This window comes from Triticum aestivum, chromosome 6B, assembly GCF_018294505.1.
Source record: "Triticum aestivum cultivar Chinese Spring chromosome 6B, IWGSC CS RefSeq v2.1, whole genome shotgun sequence".
Lineage (NCBI taxonomy): Eukaryota > Viridiplantae > Streptophyta > Magnoliopsida > Poales > Poaceae > Triticum > Triticum aestivum.
Genome location: NC_057810.1, coordinates 203668216 through 203693266, shown reverse-complemented (window position 1 = coordinate 203693266; position 25051 = coordinate 203668216).

The window sequence follows — 25051 nt, the reverse complement described above, 5'->3', positions numbered from 1 at the left end:
CGTTACCGGCAAGTCACTTTACTCGTACCGTAATGCATGATCCCGTGATCAAACACTTGGTCACTTTGAGCTCATTATGATGATGCATTACCGAGTGGGCCCAGAGATACCTCTCCGTCATACGGAGTGACAAATCCCAGTCTCGATCCGTGTCAACCCAACAGACACTTTTGGAGATACCTGTAGTGCACCTTTATAGTCACCCAGTTACGTTGTGACGTTTGGTACACCCAAAGCACTCTTACGGTATCCGGGAGTTACACGATCTCATGGTCTAAGGAAGAGATACTTGACATTGAAAAATCTCTAGCAAAACGAACTACACGATCTTGTGCTATGCTTAGGATTGGGTCTTGTCCATCACATCATTATCCTAATGATGTGATCCCGTTGTCAATGACATCTAATGTCCATAGTCAGGAAACCATGACTATCTGTTGACCAACGAGCTAGTCAACTAGAGGCTCACTAGGGACATGTTATGGTCTATGTATTCACACGTGTATTATGATTTCCGGATAATACAGTTATAGCATGAATAAAAGACAATTATCATGAACAAGGAAATATAATAATAATGCTTTTATTATTGCCTCTAGGGCATATTTCCAATAGTCTCCCACTTGCACTAGAGTCAATAATCTAGTTACATTGTGATGAATCGAACACCCATGGAGTTCTGGTGTTGATCATGTTTTGCTCGCGAGAGAGGTTTAGTCAACGGATCTGCGACATTCAGATCGTATGTACTTTGCAAATATCTATGTCTCCATCTTGAACATTTTCACAGATGGAGTTGAAACGACGCTTGATGTGCCTGGTCTTCTTGTGAAACCTGGGCTCCTTGGCAAGGGCAATAGCTCCAGTGTTGTCACAGAAGAGTATGATCGGCCCCGACGCATTGGGTATGACTCCTAGGTCGGTGATGAACTCCTTCACCCAAATAGCTTCATGCGCTGCCTCCGAGGCTGCCATGTACTCCGCTTCACATGTAGATCCCGCCATGACGCTCTGCTTGCAGCTGCTTGCAGCTGCACCAGCTTACTGCTCCACCATTCAACATATACACGTATCCGGTTTGTGACTTAGAGTCATCCAGATCTGTGTCGAAGCTAGCGTCGACGTAACCCTTTATGACGAGCTCTTCGTCACCTCCATAAACAAGAAACATGTCCTTCGTCCTTTTCAGGTACTTTAGGATATTCTTGACCGCTATCCAGTGTTCCTTGCCGGGATTACTTTGGTACCTTCCTACCAAACTTACGGCAAGGTTTACATCAGGTCTGGTACACAGCATGGCATACATAGTAGATCCTATGGCTGAGGCATAGGGGATGACGCTCATCTCTTCTTTATCTTTTGCCATGGTCGGGCATTGAGCCGAGCTCAATCTCACACATTGCAATACAGGCAAGAACCCCTTCTTGGACTGATCCATTTTGAACTTCTTCAAAATCTTATCAAGGTATGTGCTTTGTGAAAGACCTATGAGGCGTCTCGATCTATCTCTATAGATCTTGATGCCTAATATATAAGCAGCTTCTCCAAGGTCCTTCATTGAAAAACACTTATTCAAGTAGGCCTTAATGCTGTCCAAGAATTCTATATCATTTCCCATCAAAAGTATGTCATCTACATATAATATGAGAAATGCTACAAAGCTCCCACTCACTTTCTTGTAAACGTAGGCTTCTCCATAAGTCTGCATAAACCCAAACGCTTTGATCATTTCATCAAAGCGAATGTTCCAACTCCGAGATGCTTGCACCAGCCCATAAATGGATCACTGGAGCTTGCATACTTTGTTAGCATTCTTAGGATCGACAAAACCCTCCGGCTGCATCATATACAACTCTTCCTTAAGATGCCCGTTAAGGAAAGCCGTTTTGACGTCCATCTGCCATATCTCATAATCATAGTATGCGGCAAGTGCTAACATGATTCGGACGGAATTAAGCTTCGCTACGGGAGAGAAAGTCTCATCGTAGTCAATCCCTTGAACTTGCCGATAACCCTTAGCGACAAGTCGAGCTTTATAGATGGTGACATTACCATCCGCGTCCGTCTTCTTCTTAAAGATCCATTTGTTTTCTATCGCTCGCCGATCATCGGGCAAGTCAGTCAAAGTCCATACTTTGTTTTCATACGTGGATTCTATCTCGGATTTCATGGCTTCTAGCCATTTGTTGGAATCTGGGCCCGCCATCGCTTCTTCATAGTTCGAAGGCTCACCGTTGTCTAACAACATGATTTCCAGGACAGGGTTGCCGTACCACTCTGGTGCAGAACGTGTCCTTGTGGACCTACGAAGTTCAGTAGCAACTTGATCCGAAGTACCTTGATCATCATCATTATTTTCCTCTTCAGTTGGTGTAGGCATCACAGGAACATTTTCCTGAGCTGCACTACATCGAGTTCTACTTTCCTCCCACTTACTTCTTTCGAGAGAAACTCTTTTTCCAGAAAGGATCCGTTCTTGGCAACAAAGATCTTGCCCTCAGATCTTAAGTAGAAGGTATACCCAATGGTTTCTTTAGGGTATCCTATGAAGACGCATTTTTCCGACTTGGGTTCGAGCTTTTCAGGTTGAAGTTTCTTGACATAAGCATCGCATCCCCAAACTTTTAGAAACGACAGCTTAGGTTCCTTCCCAAACCATAATTCATACGGTGTCGTCTCAACGGATTTAGACGGTGCCCTATTTAAAGTGAATGTAGCTGTCTCTAGAGCGTATCCCGAAAATGATAGCGGTAAATCGGTAAGAGACATCATAGATCGCACCATATCCAATAGAGTGCGATTACAACGTTCGGACACCCGTTACGCTGAGGTGTTCCAGGCGGCGTGAGTTGTGAAATGATTCCAGATTTTCTTAAGTGTGTACCAAATTCGTGACTTAAATATTCTCCTCCACGATCCGATCGTAAGAATTTTATCTTTGGGTCACGTTGATTCTCTACTTCATTCTGAAATTCCTTGAACTTTTCAAAGGTCTCAGACTTGTGTTTCATCAAGTAGACATACCCATATCTACTCAAGTCATCAGTGAGAGTGAGAACATAACAATATCCTCCGCGAGCCTCAACGCTCATTGGACCGCACACATCGGTATGTATGATTTCCAACAAGTTGGTTGCTCGCTCCATTGTTTCGGAGAACGGGGTCTTGGTCATTTTGCCCATGAGGCATGGTTCGCATGTGTCAAATGATTCATAATCGAGAGACTCTAAAAGTCCATCAGCATGGAGCTTCTTCATGCGCTTGACACCAATGTGACCAAGGCGGCAGTGCCACAAGTATGTGGGACTATCGTTATCAACTTTACATCTTTTGGTATTCACGCTATGAATATGTGTAACACTACGTTCGAGATTCATTAAGAATAAACCATTGACCATCGGGGCATGACCATAAAACATGTCTCTCATATAAATAGAACAACCATTATTCTCATATTTAAATGAGTAGCCACCTCGTATCAAACGAGATCCAGATACAATGTTCATGCTCAAACTTGGCACCAAATAACAATTATTAAGGTTCAAAACTAATCCCGTAGGTAAATGTAGAGGTAGCGTGCCGACGGCGATCACATCAACTCTGGAACCATTCCCAACGAGCATCGTCACCTCGTCCTTCGCCAGTCTCCGCTTATTCCGCAGCTCCTGCTGTGAGTTACAAATATGAGCAACGGCACCGGTATCGAATACCCAGGAGTTACTACAAGTACTGGTAAGGTACACATCAATTACATGTATATCAAATATACCTTTGGTGTTGCCGGCCTTCTTATCCGCTAAGTATTTGGGCAGTTCTGCTTCCAGTGACCCTTCCCCTTGCAGTAAAAGCACTTAGTCTCAGGCTTGGGTCCATTCTTTGACTTCTTCCCGGCAACTGGCTTACCGGGCGCGGCAACATCTTTGCCGTCCTTCTTGAAGTTCTTATTACCCTTGCCCTTCTTGAACTTAGTGGTCTTATTGACCATCAACACTTGATGTTCTTTCTTGATTTCAACCTCTGCTGACTTCAGCATTGAAAATACTTCAGAAATGGTCTTCACCATCCCCTGCATATTGTAGTTCATCACAAAGCTCTTGTAGCTTGGTGGGAGCGACTGAAGGATTCTGTCAATGACCGCCTCATCCGGGAGGTTAATGTCCAGCTGGGACACGCGGCTGTGCAACCCAGACATTTTGAGTATGTGCTCACTAACAGAACTATTTTCCTCCATCTTACAACTATAGAACTTGTCGGAGACTTCATATCTCTTGACCCGGGCATGAGCTTGGAAAACTAGTTTCAGCTCCTCGAACATCTCATATGCTCCGTGTTGCTCAAAATGCTTTTGGAGCCCCGGTTCTAAGCTGTAAAGCATGCCGCACTGAACGAGGGAGTAATCATCAACACGAGACTGCCAAGCATTCATAATGTCTTGGTTCTCTGGGACGGGAGCGTCACCTAGCGGTCCTTCTAGGACATATTGTTTCCTGGCAGCTATGAGGATAATCGTCAGGTTCCGGACCCAGTCCGTATAGTTGCTGCCATCATCTTTCAGCTTGGTTTTCTCTAGCAGCGCATTGAAGTTCATGTTGACATGAGCGTTGGCCATTTGATCTACAAGACATATTTTGCAAAAAGTTTTAGACTAAGTTCATGATAATTAAGTTCATCTAATCAAATTATTTTAATGAACTCCCACTCAGATTAGACATCCCTCTAGTCATCTAAGTGTTACACGATCCGAGTCGACTAGGCCGTGTCCGATCATCACGTGAGATGGACTAGTCATCATCGGTGAACATCTCCATGTTGATCGTATCTTCCATACGACTCGTGTTCGACCTTTCGGTCTCCATGTTCCGAGGCCATGTCTGTACATGCTAGGCTCATCAAGTTAACCCTAAGTGTTTTGCATGTGTAAAACTGTCTTACACCCATTGTATGTGAACGTAAGGATCTATCACACCCGATCATCACGTGGTGCTTCGAAACGACGAACTTTAGCAACGGTGCCCAATTAGGGGAGAACACTTCTTGAAATTTTTTGTAAGGGATCATCTTAATTACTACCGTCGTTCTAAGTAAACAAGATGCATAAACATAATAAACATCACATGCAATTATATAATAGTGACATGATATCGCCAATATCATATAGCTCCTTCGATCTCCATCTTCGGGGCTCCATGATCATCTTTGTCACCGGCATGACACCATGATCTCCATCATCATGATCTCCATCATCATGTTTTCATGAAGTTGTCACGCCAACGACTACTTCTACTTCTATGGCTAACGCGTTTAGCAACAAAGTAAAGTAATTTACATGGCGTTCTTCAATGACACGTAGGTCATACAAAAAATAAAGACAACTCCTATGGCTCCTGCCGGTTGTCATACTCATCGACATGCAAGTCGTGATTCCTATTACAAGAACATGATCTCATACATCACAATATATCATTCATCATTCATCACAACTTCTGGCCATATCACATCACATGACAATTGCTGCAAAAACAAGTTAGACGTCCTCTAATTGTTGTTGCATCTTTTACGTGGCTGCAATTGGGTTCTAGCAAGAACGTTTTCTTACCTACGAATAACCACAACGTGATCTTGTCAACTTCTATTTACCCTTCATAAGGACCCTTTTCATAGAATCCGCTTCAACTAAAGTGGGAGAGACAGACACCCGCCAGCCACCTTATGCAACTAGTGCATGTTAGTCGGTGGAACCGGTCTCACGTAAGCGTACGTGTAAGGTTGGTCCGGGCCACTTCATCCCACAATACCGCTGAAGCAAGATAAGACTAGTAGCGGCAAGCAAGTTGACAAAATCTACGCCCACAACAAAATTGTGTTCTACTCGTGCAATAGAGAACTACGCATAGACCTAGCTCATGATGCCACTGTTGGGGAACGTTGCAGAAAATTAAAAATTTTCCTACGGTTTCACGAAGATCCATCTATGAGTTCATCTAAGCAACGAGTCAAGGGAGATGCATCTACATACCACTTTGTAGATCGCGAGCGGAAGGGTTCAAAAGAACGGGGTTGAAGTAGTCGTTCTCGTCGTGATCCTATCACCGGAGATCCTAGCGCCGAACGGACGGCACCTCCGCGTTCAACACACGTACGGAGTGGATGACGTCTCCTCCTTCTTGATCCAGCAAGGGGGAAGGAGAGGTTGATGATGATGGCTACAACAGCAGCACAACGGCGTGGTGGTGGTGGAACAGCAGCACTCCGGCAGGGCTTTGCCAAGCATGTGACGGAGGAGGAAGAGGTGTAGCAGGGGGAGGGGGCGCCAGGACTTCAGGGTGCGGCTGCCCCTCTCCCCCTCCCTTTATATAGGCCCCCAGGGGGGGCGCTGGCCCTGGGAGATTCAATCTCCCAAGGGGGCGGCGGCCAAGGGGGGAGGAGTGCCCCCCAAGGCATGTGGTGCGACCCCCCCACCCTAGGGTTTCAACCCTAGGCGCAGGGGGTGGGCCTAGGGGGCGCACCAGCCCACTATGGGCTGGCTCCCCTCCCACTTCAGCCCATGGGGCCCTCCGGGATGGGTGGCCCCACCCGGTGGACCCCCGGGACCCTTCCGGTGGTCCCGGTACAATACCGGGTGATCCCGAAACTTTCCCGATGGCCGAAATACCACTTCCTATATATAATTCTTTACCTCCGGACCATTCCGAAACTCCTCGTGACGTCCGGGATCTCATCCGGGACTCCGAACAACATTCGGTATACTTCATACTCATATTCATACAACCCTAGAATCACCGAACCTTAAGTGTGTAGACCCTACGGGTTCGGGAGACACGTAGACATGACCGAGACGGCTCTCGGGCAATAACCAACAGCGGGATCTGGATACCCATGTTGGCTCCCACATGCTCCTCGACGATCTCATCGGATGAACCACGATGTCGAGGATTCGAACAACCCCGTATACTATTCCCTTTGTCAATCGGTACGTTACAAGCCCGAGAATCGATCGTCGGTATCCCAATACTTCGTTCAGTCTCGTTACCGGCAAGTCACTTTACTCGTACCGTAATGCATGATCCCGTGATCAAACACTTGGTCACTTTGAGCTCATTCTGATGATGCATTACCGAGTGGGCCCAGAGATACCTCTCCGTCATACGGAGTGACAAATCCCAGTCTCGATCCGTGTCAACCCAACAGACACTTTCGGAGATACCTGTAGTGCACCTTTATAGTCACCCAGTTACGTTGTGAACACCCAAAGCACTCTTACGGTATCCGGGAGTTACACGATCTCATGGTCTAAGGAAGAGATACTTGACATTGAAAAAGCTCTAGCAAAACGAACTACACGATCTTGTGCTATGCTTAGGATTGGGTCTTATCCATCACATCATTCTTCTAATGATGTGATCCCGTTGTCAATGACATCTAATGTCCATAGTCAGGAAACCATGACTATCTATTGACCAACGAGCTAGTCAACTAGAGGCTCACTAGGGACATGTTATGGTCTATGTATTCACACGTGTATTACGATTTCCAGATAATACAATTATAGCATGAATAAAAGACAATTATCATGAACAAGGAAATATAATAATAATGCTTTTATTATTGCCTCTAGGGCATATTTCCAACAAGAATGTGAAAAACAACTAAAGGCCATTTACAGAACGAACAACAAAATATAAGCCCACTTTGCCTTTTGGTCCCTGGTGCGATGGACATCGTGTTGCCTTGTGGGATCTATCATATTCTTATCTTTAGGATTGAGCAGCCAAATCACTACCCGCTAAATCCAAATGTGCTTGGCCGCTATTTAAGCCACCAAAAGGGGAATCCAGGGTCTATATATCCATATCTTGTATTTATTTTCTCATAGTTCGTATTATTCTTTCTATTATTTAATTCCCTCAAGATCATAGCAAAATAGCAAAGCCCCCTACTCAAAACTACTCTTTATTATATATGGTTACTTCTTGAGCTTGCGTTGGTTTTTCCCTTGAAGAGGAAAGGGTGATGCAGCAAAGTAGAGATAAGTATTTCCCTCAGTTTAAGAACCAAGGTATCAATCCTGTAGGAGACAACGCACAAGTCACCGAATACTTGCACAAACAATCAAACAACTTGCACCCAATGCGATAAAGGGTTGTCAATCCCTTCATGGTTACTTGCAAAAGTGAGATCTGATAGAGATAGATGAAAGTAAACAAACGGTAAAGTAAATATTTTTGGTATTTTTGGTTTATAGATCGGAAAGTAAAAGATTGCAAAATTGTAGATCGGAAACTTATATGATGGATAATAGAAACTTATATGATGGAAAATAGACCCGGGGGCCATAGGTTTCACTAGAGGCTTCTCTCAAGATACAAAATAATACGGTGAGTGAACAAATTACTGCCAAGCAATTGATAGAAAAGTGCAAAGTTATGACGATATATAAGGCAATGATCATGAATATAGGCATCACGTCCGTGTCAAGTAGACCAAAACGATTCTGCATCTACTACTATTACTCCACACATCGATCGCTATCCAGCATGCATCTAGAGTATTAAGTTCATAAAGAACGAAGTAACGCATTAAGTAAGATGACATGATGTAGAGGAATTAACTCAAGTAATATGATGAAAACCCCATATTTTTATCCTCGATGGCAACAATACAATACGATACATGCCTTGCTACCCCTACTGTCACTGGGAAAGGACAGCGTATGATTGAACCCAAAGCTGAGCACTTCTCCCATTGCAAGAAAAACCAATCTAGTTGGCCAAACCAAACCGATAGTTCGAAGACAATTAAAAAGATATCAAATCATGCATAAAAGAATTCAGATAAGATTCAAATAATATTCATAGATAAGTTGATCATAAATCCACAATTCATCGGATCTCGGCAAACACACCGCAAAAAAGTATTACATCGAATAGATCTCCAAGAACATCAAGGACAACATGGTATTGAGAATCACAGAGAGAGAAGAAGCCATCTAGCTACTAGCTATGGACCCGTAGGTCTGTGGTAAACTACTCATGCTTCATCGGAAGAGCAATAGAGTTGATGTAGAAGCCCTACATGATCGAATCCCCCTCCGGTAGGGTGCTGGAAAAGGTCCCTAGATGGGATCTATCGAGTACAGAGGTGCGGCGGTGAAAAAAGTGTTTTCATGGACGCCTCTAGTGGTTTGGGTATATATGGGAATATATAGGCAAAAGAATTAGGTCAGGAGGTGCATGAGGGGCTCACAAGGGTGGGGGCTCGCCCTCCGGTCTTGTGGCCACCTCGTGGCTCCTCCGACTTCATGTCCAAGTCTCCTGTTTGTCTTCTGGTCCAAGAAAAATCATGGTGAAAGTTTTATTCCGTTTCGTATTCCGTTTCTGCGGAACTCAAAAACAGGGAAAAAATAGGAACTGGCATTGGGCTCTAGGTTAATTGGTTAGTCCCAAAAATAATATAAAATAGCATGTTAAAGCATATAAAACATCCAGAACAGATAATATAATAGCATGGAATAATAAAAAATTATAGATACATTGGAGACGTATCAAGCATCCCCAAGCTTAATTCCTGCTTGTCCTCAAGTAGGTAAATGATAAAAACAGAATTTTTGATGTGTAATGCTACCTAACATATTTATTCATGTAATTCTCTTTATTGTGGCATGAATGTCCAGATCCATAAGATTCAAAACAAAAGTTTAATATTGACATAAAACAATAATACTTCAAGCATACTAATAAAGCAATTATGTCTTCTCAAAGTAACATGGCCAAAGAAAGCGTATCCCTACAAAATCATATAGTCTGGCTATGCTCCATCTTCATCACACAAAATATTTAAATCATGCAAAACCCCGATGACAAGCCAAGCAATTGTTTCATACTTTTGATGTTCTCAAACTTTTTCAACTTTCACACAATACATGAGCGTGAGCCATGGACATAGCACTATAAGTGGAATAGAAGGTGGTTGTGGAGAAGACAAAAAGAGGGAGATAGTCTCACATCAACTAGGCATATCAATGGGCTATGGAGATGCCCATCAATAGATATCAATGTGAGTGAGTAGGGATTGCCATGCAACAGATGCACTAGAGCTATAAGTTCATGAAAGATCAAAATGAAACTAAGTGGGTGTGCATCCGACTCGCTTGCTCACGAAGACATAGGCCAATTTTAGGAAGCCCATCATTGGTATATACAGGCCAAGTTCTACAATGAAAAATTCCCACTAGTATATAAAAGTGACAACATAGGAGACTCTCTATCACGAAGATCATGGTGCTACTTTGAGGCACAAGTGCGATAAAAGGATAGTAACATTGTCCCTTGTCTCTTTTCTCTCATATTTTTTATTTGGGCCTTCTCTCATTTTGTGGCCTTTTTCTATTGTTATTTTTCATCCGGAGTCTCATCCCGACTTGTGGGGGAATCACAGCCTCCATCATCCTTTCCTCACATGGGACAATGCTCTAATAATGAAGATCATCACACTTTTATTTACTTACTACTCAAGAATTACAACTCGATAATTGGAACAAAATATGACTCTATATGAATGCCTCTGGCGGTGTACCGGGATGTGCAATGAATCAAGAGTGATATGTATGAAAGAATTATGAACGGTGGCTTTTCCACAAATACGATGTCAACTACATGATCATGCAAAGCAATATGACAATGATGGAATGTGTCATAATAAACAGAATGGTGGCAAGTTGCATGGAAATATATCTCGGATTGGCTATGGAAATGCCATAATAGGTAGGTACAATGGTACAATGAGGTGCTATACAAACGATTTTTAACCCCTTTCCAGGACGGCTTTTGGAACCGTCGCCAAGTGAGTGTGGGCGACAGGGGGGTCCTTCCCACATGACCCAGAAACTGTCGGGGATATGCCCTCCTGGCACACACGCTCGACAAAATGAGGTCATGTGTGACGGGCGAGCGACCAAATACGGTTATACATACAATAGTGCTAAAACAATACAATTATACAGGCGAGATCATTTCCAGTCGTAAGTACATCCCACACAGTCAGTCCCGGCTTAAAGTTTCCATTCATATATACATCCCACACAGTCGCTCCAAGGAAAATGTTTATGTTCGCAGGTACATCACACACGATATTAACAATTTTATCGTTTGCTTTACTGAATGCATCACACATGGTGCGTAGAAGAAACTGTGTGGCAAAGGTTGTCCATCACACACAGTTTTTATGTGGTAAACGTTTGAGCAAGGTGTCCTCACGCAAACAGTTTTCAAGAGAAGGCCGTGTGTGATTGTTCATTGATCCAACATGGTTTATTCCTAGAAACTGTGTGCGTTGCTTGAGGTCATCGCCCATGATATTTTCTCAATAACCGTTTGCAATAGAAAAACCCAATTAGCAGGCTAATTGCCCTATTATTTATAATCCATTTATTAATCTAATTGACATTCATATTAAGCCCATAATATATTTCATTTCCATATGAAGGAAGCAGGATTTCATAATTGAAATACATCAGCGTACAACATGATATAGTTTCAACACTTAGCTACCCCATTACACAACTGCACTAGCACCAAGTTTCACATGCAACATGTAGAACCTTTCGAAATTAGCATCATATACGGTACATAGACAGATGCATCTCATCTAGAAAACTGCTCAAGCAGAAGGCGAATGTTGAGCCTTCATTCATGTTGAAGGTCTTTGCAACTTTAGGCTAGTGCCTGTGGATGATTGACCATCCGTCTTTTGTCCTCTTCAGTAACACTTCAATATTGAACCATGGGTGTTGTATGAAAACCTTCCTCGCCTCCTGGCCATAGAGGTGGTTTGAGAGGTAATCACCAGTGAACTGCTTTGGAAAGGCATGAAAACAAGGATGTGCATAAATATCTTCTCTATATTGAAAATGGGGTAAAGGAATAAAAAAAGGCAAGGTATAATAGTTAGTACCATCTTGTAGTGAACTGATGTCTTCTTCATTGTGCAGACAAAGATCTTGTTGTTTTTTGTCCCTAATTTCTTTATCATAACAATCTTTCTAAGTTTCTTGACTTGATTGGTATTCATGGACAACTCATTTCCCCATGTGCAAAAAGGATCAAATAGTGGGACAAAACCTCTCACAGCAGGACCTACATGTGCAAGACCAAATTGTTAAAAACCTCACTAATTTTTATATAGTAGGAGAAACTAATCATATTTCACGTTACTACATGTGCTTAGTGGACAATATATATAACATGTAGAGTAAAAAAGAGATGCAACAAGTGTACAACCTCTTTGGTGAAGCCATGTCGATCTCAGCGTGATTGGGTTGGTCGGTGGATGCCCCGGTTGATTTGGCTGTCGAAGGAGGGTAAGAAGATCTTAGGCGTCTAGAGATGGAGCCCGGGGTACTGCTCTGCTGTGATGGAGCGTTTCATCGTCGGAGCAGCTCCGATGAGTTGTACGACAGTGAGGCTGAAGCAGGACAAGAGAGACAACATTAACTTGAGTGGAATTCTAATAGCATCTCCAATAGATGAAGTAAAATACATAACCACAAAGTGCTAGATATAAAATACATCAGCCGCTCATCTCTGAACTGAACTGTCAAAACTGAATTTAATTGTCGAAACTGAATTTAACTATCAAAACTGAATTTTGCTGTCCAAACTGAATGCACTAGTAGCAGAAAAGCACTAGTAGCAGCAGCAGCAGCGCGTGCGAGAGCCAGGGCAGCTGGTCATGTAGCAGCATCTCGGGTAGCAGCTGTAGGGGCTCGGAGCAGCAGTGCAAACAAGAGCAAGAGCGAGAGCAACAACATGAGCAAGAGCAGACCAGGTAGGGGACCGTGAGCAAGAGTAGAGAAGTAGCACGAACGAGAGCCAAAGCAGCTGCAGGTCCTACTGATGTGGACGTCTCCACCATGGGAGCGATTCCATGGAGGAAGTGGCCCCCAACGCCGCCGTGGATGGAGCCACGCCATGTTGGCTCGGGACTGAGCGCCGGCAGCACCATGAGATCGAATCAAGAAGAAAATGTGGTGATTAGTGTAGTACCTCTTTGGTGGTGCCGATTAGGCCTCAGCTTCATCCGAGGAAACGGTGATGATGTTGCTCTGCCAATGGTGCAGGTGAAGACGGCGTTGTGGAAATGGAGGTGGTGCGAAAGACAAGGGGAACGTCGGGGCAGCTCCTTGGAGGTGGAGGACGGGGTGGCTGAACCGGCGAGACGACGAGATCGACGACGGATCCTCATCCGGTACGGTGGATGAGGGACGTCGAGGTGTTGCTGTGGACGACGTCGTCGGGGCAGAGGCTCCGGCTGGGTGGCGGATAGAGGAGGGTGTGGGGCTTCGCAGGTTTTCGTGGCCTCGGTGTATGAATTGGTGGGTGGATGGGATGGTAGGGGGAACCATGGCTTAGGGACGTGCTTGTCCGAAATGTGGGGTAAGTTATGAAAGTACCCCCACCGATTTGAGCTAGCTGGTTCTTTCGGTTCAGTGGTATCGCGGGCATTTTGCATGTTGGGATTTCACAGGAAGTGGGAGTTTTCGTGCGCGTTGTAATTTCGGGATAGCAAGGCGCGGGTTAAGATTGAGGGAGTTTTCGGAGCACAAGGAGACAAAGATATATCTTAAATATTTCGGGGTAACAAGGCGCGGGTTGAAGAGGCGGGAGTTTCGCAGCACGATAGACAGAGATGCTAGCTTGAAATTTTGGGATAACAAGGCGCGACTCGGAATTTCGGGAGAACAAGCCTAACGTGTACAAAAAAAGACAATTCGCACCTCATCACTAGAGAGAACCATGTCCCGTTTTACTATATTACTAGAAATGTATTCAAATGCAACAACAACAAAACTAGAAAAATTGGGACAACAAACATAACATGTACAGTACCAAATCAATTTGCACTTCCGTCAACAATAAAAAAACAATTCCTGTTGTCTAGCATATGGACTAAATTTGAGTACATTTTCCCTATTTGAATGGGGTTGTACTCGGGTTAGTTATACAACCATCTAAATATTATCTTCACAACACATGCATGAATATAGGAGTAGTAAATTCCTATATAAATACAAACTACATGTACATACAATCTCAAATTCAAATATATGTATCCATTTTATGTTGAATTCAAATCATAGTACACGTATGCTCCAGCTAGATGTTCGGAATCTAAACCATGTATCATACTACGTACAATGTGTTTAACATGCACAACACACATGCAAACACCATTTAGACTAGTAAGGTACACGTGCATTGCACGCATGACATTTGGCAACCAAAATATGAATACATACCACATTATAGCATGTAAGCTTTGAGTCATATATGCATGATGTAGATGTTTGTTTAATTCTTATAGTTCATCTCATTCAAAATCATCTAGTTTTTTTAAGAAAGCTAATGTATTTTAAGATTCATGGAATTTTGCGTTGTAAAGCATAAAGTAAAAACAAATAATGGCAAATCATGTAGAAAAACATTTGGGCAATTATGATACGGAAGATTCTAGAACAAAGAAGAAATGCTTGTGTTTTGAGGTTGGTGCATTATGCTTAAGTCCAACCATGGAGTCTTCTAGATTGTATATGTGGCAAAATCTGGTGGAATGTAGATGATATCCAACGGCCAGTAGTGCTCGAATTTGCCATCTCTGCCCCGTCGGATTGGCTTCATCCAACGACCATCTTTCAAAGTTAAAGTTATTCGTACACTATATAAAAAATATAAAATATAATTTATAGGGGTATCTGTATTGTCGGATTTCGGGTTCCGGCAGACCCTCAAGGTTCGAACTCTGGGGTCCACGCGGAGATCACACCCCCTGCCTACCCATGTCTCGTCGCCTCGCAAGGATCTAAACTACACGAAGAACAACACAGAGGACACGAGATTTATACTGGTTCAGGCCACCATTGTGGTGTAATACCCTACTCCAGTGTGTGGTGTGGTGGATTGCCTCTGGGGCCGATGATGAATAGTACAAGGGAAGAACAGCCTCGCGAGGGTCTGTTCTTGGCTGGTGCGATGAACTGCTAGGGGAGTTCAGTCGCCTCTCTCTCTCTGTATCAAATGCCTCCAGTCTCTTCTGTCTCCAGATGCGGATCCCTCTACCCTGTCGGTGGCTAGTCCTATTTATAGGCGGAGGCCCTGGGCCTCTTTCCAAATATTGAGCGGGAAGGGCGCCAACATTTGGCCATTTTGAAGGGGAACATCTAGTACACTTATCCTAACTAAAGTTGGTCCTCGCCTGCCAAAGACCATGACGAGGACGCCGGCTGGGGCGCCATGATGACCTCCATCCTGCCGTCCTGCTGGTCTTGGTCTTGTTGCACCGAAATGGTTGCCTTTGCTTGATATTCTCGCCTGCACTTGCCCCCTTTGTACCAAAGAGGAAACAAGGACTCTGCGCGGGCCGGCGCCCGCTTGGCGCCCGCCTGGCCTTGGTCGTCATGGCTTGCATCATGAGCACCTCGCAAGGTACCCTGCCTTGATCTCTCCGCCTCCTCGCGAGCCAGCCTGACGAGGCCATGCCCGAGGAAGCCTCCTGTCATCCGCCCCGCGAGGCTTGGCCCCTCGCGAGGGTCTTGAGCATGTGTTGATGAAGATGGGCCGTACTGGGACACTCCTGGAGCCACACTGCAGGCTGCAGGCAGGCAAGTCTGGGTACCCCCGTTCCCAGAACACCGACAGTAGCCCCCGGGCCCAAGGCGTGCTTGGACTTGGCTTAGCAGAGAAGCGAAGGGGCAAGTGTGAAGCGTCGCGTGCCCCAATAGCTTGCGGCCTTGGGCGCCGCGTGGCAGTTGATTGGACGTGGGCGTCCCTGTTCCCCCACGCCTCCTTATTTTGCGCCCAGCTAGGCGGACCCGCGGTTGCACACAGTCACCCCTCTTCTCGCTGCTCGCGCGCCTTCTGCTCTTCCTTCTCTCGAGCTCCAGCCTCCGCTTCCAATCCAATCTCGAATCCTCCCCCTTCCTGTCGCCATGGCTCCAACAAAGAAGGGGAAAGGGCAAAAGTCTGTGACCTCACCCCGCCCATCACCGTCGATGGCTCCTGCTGTTGACCGGTCGATCATACTCAACAGGGAAGGCTTGGACAAGGTCAGTTCTGCCCTTGCCACCATCTTCAACGAGTGCAGGAGGACGACGGTCTGGCCCGCGACTCACTTCTCTATAGACAGAATAGTCACCGAGGTCCGGTACTCCGCCGACGCCCTATGGGCGGGACTGGTTCCCCCCTTTTCTGATTTCTTCAACGCCGTACTTTCCCATTACCAGATCCTCATGATGCATTTGGGTCCCGAATCTATTACTCTTCTTGCCGTTTTCGCTTTTGTTTGCGAGGCGATGATGGGCATTCCTCCTTCGGTTGCCTTGCTGCACCACTTCTTCTCCTTGCGCCTCAGCGACCCCACCCAATGCTCGGGGTGCGTGAGCTTCCTTGCCGCACCAGAAACAGCGGCTTCGGGAATTGATTTCAGCCTTCCTCCGGCTGCGACTGGTTTCCGAGAGTGCTGGCTGCACGTGGATGTCGGAGTACCCAGCCCCCTGCTCTCAGAGCCCACCTTGCCCGCTATCCCCAATTCGGGCTGGGGCCAGGAGACGCTCATGAGCTCCCGGCTCGTCTTCGTCTGGCATTGCTTTGCGAACCTGAGGGCGCTCGGTGTGATGGTGCCCAAGGTGGTGAAGGAGTTCCTCCTGTGCCGCATTGCCCCTCTCCAGCGTCATTGCCGACGAATGTGGGCCTTCGGGGGGCGTGAAGACCGCATGAGGCTCCAAGAGGAAGATCTGACCCCTAAAGTGCTAAGGAAGGTTCTCATGATCCTGACTGGGGACCCTTCCCCTGGCAGCATCCGGCAAGGGGGCGCCCTGGCAGCATCCTTTGCTCAAACAGGGCTGATTTTGTGAAGCAGATGCCCAGCTTCGATGAATGGGGGCTGCGCCCCACAGGCCTCAGGGGACCTCGCGAGAACCCAGTCGTGGTGGTTGCCCTTTCGGCTGCCCACGATGGTCCCTCCTGAGGCGGGAGGCAAGGGCCGCCGGGGGCTAAGGGGGACACTGTCGGGACAATGACGCCACGCGGAACCCCTGAGGCGGCAGCTCCTGAGGTCTGCCCTGTGGCGGCTGAAGGTATTGAGCCGTGGCCCGCGGGCAGAGGCCCCTGAGGCCACGGCCACCCTTCATGGTGCGGCATCCGGCAGCAGGTGCCAGGGCGATGCCCCCGACGTTGGTCACATTAGCGCTTCTTCCTCGTCGCAGACTGACCCTTGCACCGAGCTCCTGGGCCGCTTCCGTGTGGACTTGAAGGCTCTCCGAAAGAGAAGGGAGGCATTGGGTGATGATTACCCTTGCCGCCTATTGAAGCGCATGAAGTACTTTGCCACTGATGAGTAAGCCTTCCCCTTTCTCAGTCCCTTACATTCCTGCTACTTCAGCTGATCATTGCCTTGCAGGGCCCTTCCCGCCGAGCTCACGGAGATGGCTGAGGATCCATCCCTCCAGGCCTCGCCCTCTCCACCGTCCCCAGGCGCCCCGGGCTCAAGCACTACCCTTGTGTTGAGGTCCGTTGGAGAGGTGAGCCATCCTGTGAAGCGTCATGATTCTGCGCACCTCACGACCATCCTTCGCGAGCCCTCCCAGGGCATAGCCAGCCTGCCCAGTGCTCTTCGATTGGTCGTGGAAGATGACTGGCTGAGGTCGGTCTTGCGTTCTTCCTTGGGGGACGAACCGGCTCTGGGCCATGCTTCCGGCCATCGCGAGGGCGCCAGCCCCCAGCCGCCTGCCTAGAGGCGGAGTGCTGGTCCGTGGCCCTCTGCGCGTGCCTGGGACGGAGGATGACGCGGAAGACTTGCTCGAGCGTGCTCGGGAGCACCGCGCCCTCCGCCAAGTGTTCCTCCAGAGGGCGGCTGACGCAGTGAGCCAGCTTGGTGTAGAGCTTGCTGACGAGGACGCGCGCCTTGTGGTCGAGGGCCTGCGCCTAGCTGAGGAGAGGCGCAAGCTGAAGGTGGATGTTGCCCTTGCGTGCCATCAGTGTGACCTCGATAATGAGGAAGCCGAGGTGTCGCTGGCGGCTTCTCGGGAGGCCTGCTCCCGGGCCGTCGAGGAGGCTCAGGAGGTTAACCAGCGGCGCAAGGCCGCAGAAGAGCGGGTGTGAGAGCTCCGGGCCTAGAGTAGCTCCCTGGAGCAACAGGTGGAGTTGCGCGAGGCGGCCCTTGCGTCGATCAAGGGGGGCTCGGTCGACCTGGCAGAGCTTCAGAGATGTGAGGAGGCACTGACGCTAGAGGCCACCGAGCGCACCCTGGACTTCGAGCGATTGGAGAGGAGGGAGCGCCTGGTGGCGCAGGCGGAGGATGACGTTGCCGCGAGGGAAGCCCGAGCCTTAGAAGAGGTTGATCGCCGGGTGGCGGCGGCCCGCTTGGACCTCGAGCGCGAGTTCGAGGAGAGGCTGGAGTTAATCAAGGTCGAAGAAGAGGGCAGGACCGCCGCCTTGAAGGCCAAGATGGATGAAGTGACGCAACGTGCGGACGCTGCCGGGGCCGCCCTTGGCGCGGCACAGGCGGAACTGGCTTCCTCCCGTGCCGAGGCGCTTCTTCTCCATCAAAGGGTGGACGCGGCTGAGGCCGTCGCGCGGCGGAGCGAGGACGAGATACGCCAGCGGCAGACCCTAGAGCACATGCATGGCCCTATGCTCTGCGCGCTTCGGGAAAGAGCTAACACAGCCTTGGGCAACATCTGTGAGGCAGCAGTTGGGGAGCCTCATGAGGTTAACTATGCTGGTAACCTTCAGTTATTCACAAACATGGTGACGCAGCTAGAGACTCGGTCGGGCAGAGCCGACAGGTTGGTGGAGGAGAGGAGCCGTGCCCTGCTTGGGCGGGCTTTTTCTCGTGCCTTCAGTCATCTTCAGAACATGGACCCCCACTTTGACTTCGATGCCGCCATCGCACCGGTGCCCCTGGCCATCCGGGGCAACCTGGCACATTGGGTGGAAGACAACATGGACGCCCTTGTTAGGGCCTTCACCGCTGATGACGACGGTGTGGTCGTGGTGGCTGATGAGGGCGGCATGGTGAACGGCCCAGGTTCTGGTGACGGTGACGTAGAAGGTGATGGCGAGGCCAGTGATGCTAGTGACGACTCTGGAGGTACCTCTTGCATTGGGGGATTTATCCGATTGACCGCATGCTGTTCCTGCTTTTACCCTGCGCGGAGAGATCTCGGGCTTGGCCCAGAAGGTTGTAAGAGCATTTTGGGAGGGGGAGCCCCTCGTGTAAAAACTTGCAGTTAGCGTATTTGTAGACATGATATCACCCGTGTGCCTGCGCTAGGCGGCTGGTTTTGTGGCGAGTCGACTGGCTTGTTTACCTTTGACCCGCATGGGCCCTGAGCTAGCCTGCGGAGGGCCGTGGTGTCCTGAGTGCCTCCTGATCGAGCCTATTGAACCTGCTAGGAGAACCTCCTGAGAGGGTGTGGCGATGGCAGTCTAGGCTGCACGCATGCTGGGCCTGGCCCGGCTCGCGAGGGGCTCACGAGGGGAGGCGGCTGAGGCTGGATGGACGTAAGGCGGTAACCAGAACGTGAGAAATTGCTCGAACGAGACTAAACACCCCTTCCCCGAACACACGCAAGTCTCAAGCTCAAATCCAACTTAAATCCGAACGGGGAAAAACAACAACCAAAGGAAAGGCAAAATAGCAGAAAGGCCACGTCCGGCACCTAGTCTAGTCTTCGACATCTTCTCACCAGCGCGGAGCTAAGTGCTGCCACTGGGCGTGGGCATGGGCTCCTGAGGCCCGAGGGCGGCTCTCCGGAGACTCCGGGGCATGTACAACCCCACTCATTATTACATGAGAGTGTCACGGGGCGGCGAGCTTCATAGGCACTAGGCCTTCTTCACAGGTACTGACCTTGCTTCATATCGCCAGACGAGGGCCCCACCTTGCGCCACACTCTATCGCCATCGATGACGGCTGGAGACCGAGGATGCCACCGATGGGATAGAGCGGTCGCTAGCGGTTCCCCCGACGACCACGGGTCCTCTGCCGGGAGTAGGCCCTGAGGCACCTCCCCGGCAGAAGGCCTACCTCCTGAGGATGCCTTGCTCCGAGCGTCGCGGGGGCTAGTCAGGATCTCGGCCCCCTCCTGCAGCCCCCGGTGCCCTCCTCCTGAGGGGTAGGAAGCTGATGGATTGGAGCGGCCATCTGGCGCGACGACCTGTACCTCCTGCGATCCATGGTTAGCATATGCATGTTCCTGAGGGATTAGCGGTACCCGATAGTCGCTGCCTCCAATGCGGTCGACGAGGCCTTCCCTGGGCTCCTAAAAGAGTTCGGCTTCGTGTGTCTCCTCCCCCCAGCCTGGGCAAAGGAACAAGCCATGGTCTTCCTCCTGCGCATGTCCTTGATCCACCATGTGGGGCACATACGCTTCCGGGGCCGCCGCCCCAAATGCCTCGCTGTAGTGCCCCGTGTGCCACGCAGTCCCGCTCGGGGTGCCCACCTAGGAGTGGTAGCGCGGTGGCCCACTGGGACCGTGGACTGCAGTGGATCCCCCTTCGTTGGCCGGAGGCGGAGGCGGCACTAGCGGCAGCCAGGCGCCGACGGCCAGGGTGGTGTTGGAGTGGCCCTGGAATCCGCTCGGAGCTGTGCGGGTGCATGTGGGGCCTCCGTGCGGTCCTCCTTGGGCCTGAGGCGGTGGCTGGGCGCCGAAGGGGTGAGCCCCCGAGGCGGTGGAGCCCAGGACCTCCACCACCCACTCCAGGAGCACGTCGCGGCCGCCCTCTACCAACCTGCATCGCAGTAGCTCTCGGGCCACAGTGAGTGCGGCCCTTGAGTTTGCCTGCTCCCGCCGGGTGTACGGCGCCGTGGCCGCGGCGTGGCTTGAGGCCCTTGCTACCGACCACACCTGCCGCGGCGTGAGAGCTGGTGCCGCCTGGCCGCATCGCCCGTGGCCCGCAGCGCCCTGCGGACCGCGGGCTGCCTGGGGCACAGGGTTGAGGTCGCCCTGGGCAAGCGGCTGTGCATGGGCGGGCCAGGCTGCCCAGCGATCGGGATTGCCCATTGGGTCGCCGGACATGATGATGATGATGCAACGGGCGGCGAAACACGAGGTGACGGAAGGCGCATTCCGGTGCACCCCTACCTGGCGCGCCAAATGTCGGATTTCGGGTTCCGGTAGACCCTCAAGGTTCGAACTCTAGGGTGCACACAGAGATCACACCCCCTGCCTACCCATGTCTCGTCGCCTCGCAAGGATCTAAACTACACGAAGAACAACACAGAGGACACGAGATTTATACTGGTTCAGGCCACCATTATGGTGTAATACCCTACTCCAGTGTGTGGTGTGGTGGATTGCCTCTGGGGCTGATGTTGAATAGTACAAGGGAAGAACAGCCTCGCGAGGGTCTGTTCTTGGCTGGTGCGATGAACTGCTAGGGGAGTTCAGTCGCCTCTCTCTCTCTGTATCAAATGCCTCCAGTATCTTCTGTCTCCAGATGCGGATCCCTCTACCCTGTGGGTGGCTAGTCCTATTTATAGGCGGAGGCCCTAGGCCTCTTCCCAAATATTGAGCGGGAAGGGCGCCAACAATTGGCCATTTTGAAGGGGAACATCTAGTACACTTATCATGACTAAAGTTGGTCCTTGCCTGCCAAAGAGCCTAACGATGACGCCGACTTGGGCTCCACGATGACCTCCATCCTGCCGTCCTGCTGGTCTTGGTCTTGTTGCACCGAAATGGTTGCTTTGCTTGATACTCTCGCCTGCGCTTGCCCCCTTTGCACCAAAGAGGAAACAAGGACTTTCCGTAGGCCGGCGCCCGCCTGGCGCCCGCCTGGCCTTGGTCGTCATGGCTTGCGTCATGAGCACCTCGCGAGGTACCCTGCCTTGATCTCTCCGCCTTGTCGCGAGCCAGCCTGACGAGGCCGTGCCCGAGGAAGCCTCCCGTCGTCCGCCCCGCGAGGCTTGGCCCCTCGCAAGGGTCTTGAGCACGTGTTGATGAAGATGGGTCGTAGTGGGCCATTCCTGGAGCCATGCTGCAGGCCGCAGGCAGGCAAGTCTGGGTACCCCCGTTCCTAGAACGCCGACATCTACTCTTATAAAAATAGAGTTGGTGATGATGGTGTGCCTGCCATCCTGCAATATAGGTCGTCCAATTTATATCTGACGGATAGGAAGGAAACTATGGCAATTTTGCATAAAGATACCCACACCCCTCTCCACATTTGCAAATAAGGCCTTCTCGTGTTCATCCTTTTCTCCCACAACATAAACTACTCATACAAATGTGTCTTGATTTTCCGTGCAACGCATGGGCATCTTGCTAGTAGATATAGATATGTGATGCGAAAGCCACCCATCATCTCCAATTAGAATAGTGAGTCCATGCACGGATGCAATGTGGCCAAACGATGTCTGCCACCGGTATCTCAAATTCAAATCAGCCTGACCTTGTTCAATGTGTATAAAGTATAACATGTTCGTTTCCAAACCACACCGCGCATATCTCAGTTATATTCATGCATGTATGGGTTTCAAACATCATGATCTCTTATTCAAATATTTGAATTCAACTTTACATTGATTATGACAACACCTAGTCTTTTACACCCACACAGTCGTCTTCTCTTTATAATTGTACCACTAGCTTTCTCTCATGCATGCATGCACACACACTACCACGCGGCATTATCCCTCGCACACATGCAATCTTTTTCTTTAGGTCGGTGTCCCATGCATGCACACACACACACCTCCCCGGCCCTCTTCATCATATTGGGCATTCTTTATCTCTCACGTGCATGCACAACGATCGATGTTCCTCTATGTGTGTGTATATATAGCTAGGTCTTTCCCAGTTTTCCCCACAAACCGATCAATCTATATATCTAGTGAGGGCTCACCCTCTTTCCGACGTACACATCAATCAATCTATACCTCTCTATATAGGATTACATAGCTAATACACCCACATTAATTATATATCCAACATCCCCCTATCATAATCCATGCCTTCCGCATCATCTCTCAGGCGCGCGCACAGTGGCGAGGACATGGGCAGCAAGGGCCCTGCCCTCCCCCTAACATCACTATATATTGAGGCTAACATGAATGTGATCAATAGATCAATTGCTGGTAAAATGGTTTAAGTTGATGAATTGGCCCTCCTCGTAAAGGATTAGCAATGCTTGGCCCCCTAGCTCATTTATTTTTCATGGCTCCGCCACTACGTGCAACAGCTCACATTCTCGCCCCCTCTCTTTGAATATCGATCTGGCACTTGTGCACGCCTTCATAGTCTCCCTCCACTTGGCCCTTGGCACCATCTTCTAGCCCCCACCGGATTTTGCCACATGTACAATCTAGCAGACTCCATGGTTGAACTTAAGCATAATGCACAAACCTCAAAACACAAGTGCTTCTCCCTTGTTCTAGAATCTTCCGTATCATAACTACCAAAACTTTTTTTCTAGTTGAATTGCCATTATTTGTTTTTACTTTATGCTTTACAATGCACAATTCCATGAATCATAAAATAGATTAACTTTTTTATAAAAACTAATTGATTTTTAATGAGATGAACTATAAGAATTAAATGAACATCTACATCATGCAGATATGACTCAAAGCTTACATGCTATAGTGTGGTATTTAGGGGATGTTTGGTTTCTAGCCACACTTTGGGGCTATTTGGTTTGTAACTACTTTGCCAAAGATTGCTACACCTAAGGTTAGGCAAGTTTGTGAGTGTTTGGTTCAAGCCACACCTTAGGCAAGCCACACTTGGGCCCACATGGCATACACACAGAAAGTGTGGCAAGATTACCCTAGGCTTGCCAACTTGTGGCTCTCATTTTTGTATGTATGCCATGTGGGCCACAAGTTGGCTAGCCTAAGGGAATCTTGCCACACTTATTGTCTATATGCCATGTGGGCCCAAGTCTGGCTTGCCTAAGGTGTGGCTTGAACCAACAATACAAAAAAAGACGCATCCGTGACATTTTGGGCCGAACTAATTTTTTTCTGTCATACTTATGACACTTCTATGACGATAATTGTGACAAAACCTGGTATCATCATAGATGTGGCGGGATCCTACTTCTATGCCAAAAAATCATGACAGAAATGGGCTTTTCGTCCTGGGCGGCCCGGAGACGCAGCTGCATGACATTCTTTGGGCCATCCATGACGGAAAAAACCATGGTAGAAGCGAGGGCGAGGAAAAATTCGAGGAGTTTCCGGTTATGGTGGGTGGTCGGGGGCTGAGCGATGCGCGTTTCTCTTGTACACGTATGCGCATGTGTGCGAGGCGTTGGCTCTAACTGAACCCGAGCGAGGCATTGGGCTCTAACTGAACCTGAGCGATTGCACTGCAGGCTACGCGTTACTGAACCCAAGCGATCGATCGATGGCTATTAACTGAACTCGATCGAGCGATTCCATTGCTACTGCTGCTAACTGAAGCCGATTGATGCTGCCTCTCTGGATGAACAGTGATCGTTGCGGGGGGGGGGGGGTTGGATGAATAGTGAGCGGTGGGGGTGAATCAACAGGACCCCGTGCCATTGCCTCTGGATGAACAGGACGATCCCGTGGAGGGCTGGATGAATAGTAGACGGTGAAGGGGTGCCCATGGAGGGGTGGTTGAACAGTAGTCGGTGGAGTAGCGCGCGGTGGAGGCTGGATGAACAGGAGCCCGTGGAGGCTGGAGGAGGTCGACGGTAGCCCGTGGAGGCTGGAGGAGGTTGATGGTGGAGATGAAAAGTATCCCGTGGAGTCCTGTTTTGCGGTACACCACACCCCTCCCGATGAACAGGACCCCCGTTTCGATCATAGCCCTCCAACACAAGTCCGTATTGTCCGTTTTGCGGTACGCCACACCCCTCCTCATCAATAGGACCCCCGTTTCGGCCGTAGGAGGTCCGTTTCCTCCGGTTTGCGGTACGCCAGACCCCTCTCGATGAACAGGATCCCGTTTTGAAAGTGGCCGGTCGAACACAAGGCAGTTTCCTCCGTTCTGCGGTACGCCAGGCCTCATTTCCATTGCATGTTCCGT